Here is a 1,201-nt window from a genome sequence, read left to right on the forward strand (position 1 = left end):
CCACATCTCCAAGAAGTGGGGCTTTACTAAGTTTAATGCGGATGAGTTTGAAGACATGGTGGCCGAGAAGCGCCTCATCCCAGATGGCTGTGGGGTCAAATACATCCCTAATCGTGGTCCCCTGGACAAATGGCGAGCCCTGCACTCGTGAGAGTCTCGGTGCTGCCCCCACCTTACACCCACCAATAAATCAATTTTTCATCCAAAAAAAAAAATCTTCTAGAATGAAACCAATTTTAAAAAGCCACACAATCTTTTGGTTTTATTTCCAAAATTTGAATAAAAAATTATGTATTATCTCAATTTCCACAACAGTCTAATGTAATTGTGGTAGTACAGTTATTCGCTGTGATAGTACAATTATTCCTGATGAGAAAACCAACACAGGTTGAGGAGTGACCAGTACTAAGTAATTAGACGACAGTTACAGAGTAGTTGAGCACTGGCTATGCTGCAGCTTTGGGTTATACGTGAGGAGAGGACAGCCACAGAACTCGTACACACTCCAATACATTGCAGGCTGTGGCCAAGGCCAATCTTTCTCGTCGCTTTATTTCTACCCCTTTATGTTACCTCTGAATTCGAAATCCTTTTCTGAGAGAGTTCACAGGTGTGGTGGTTGGGAATTCAGAAAGGGCTTCACTCCAGGATTTGCTACAGAGCCTTAGCTATGAACTAAGGCTCCGTAGCAAACTTTCTGGTTGGGCTGTCTTGAGCAAGCCATTTAGCTTCCCTAGTCTTCTTGTTTCCTCACTTGCAACAGGAAGAGCTGGAGCCATGTTCTTTGAAGTTTAGATGCTGGTAACAGGCATTTGCTGTAAAGTCACAAAAACCTGGCAGACAATAACCTGGAAAGTCACGTTACCACTTGCGTTACACATATTCCAAAGCAGATCTGGTAGCTTTACATTCCTGCAAAGGAAAGCTTTCCATCTTGGCGGGGGCTACTTGCCTCGCACCTGAGCCTGTTCTCCTCCCCACGCCAGCCATCCTCCCATTGCCATGGAGACCCAGAACGCTCCAGCTGGCTGATTATCTTCCCGCGGGACCCCTAGCGGAGCACGTGAGGACGCACGCGCGTTGGAGGCGGCCGGAGGCGCCGCGGTGACTGCCGGGATTGAGGTTTGAGCAACCTGATCCGGAAGTGGTGGGCGGGGCTCCGGGCCGAGTCCCACCTCCTTCGCCGCCAGTGCACGGACCC

The 1,201-nt window shown here is 48.8% G+C and overlaps 1 protein-coding gene across 1 annotated transcript in view; it reads left to right on the forward strand.

Annotated features, from left to right (window-relative positions):
• Window positions 1–1,105: 1,105 nt before the first annotated feature.
• GTF2E2 (general transcription factor IIE, polypeptide 2, beta 34kDa) overlaps window positions 1,106–1,201 on the forward strand; it is a 94,835-nt gene continuing 94,739 nt past the window's right edge. The window contains exon 1 of the mRNA XM_014537877.1: window positions 1,106–1,122. The gene's annotated coding sequence lies outside the window, so the exon portion shown is untranslated. The remainder of the gene's footprint in view (window positions 1,123–1,201) is intronic.

The sequence above is a fragment of the Myotis brandtii genome, unplaced genomic scaffold (assembly GCF_000412655.1).
Source record: "Myotis brandtii unplaced genomic scaffold, ASM41265v1 scaffold185, whole genome shotgun sequence".
In the NCBI taxonomy this organism is placed as follows: Eukaryota; Metazoa; Chordata; class Mammalia; order Chiroptera; family Vespertilionidae; genus Myotis; species Myotis brandtii.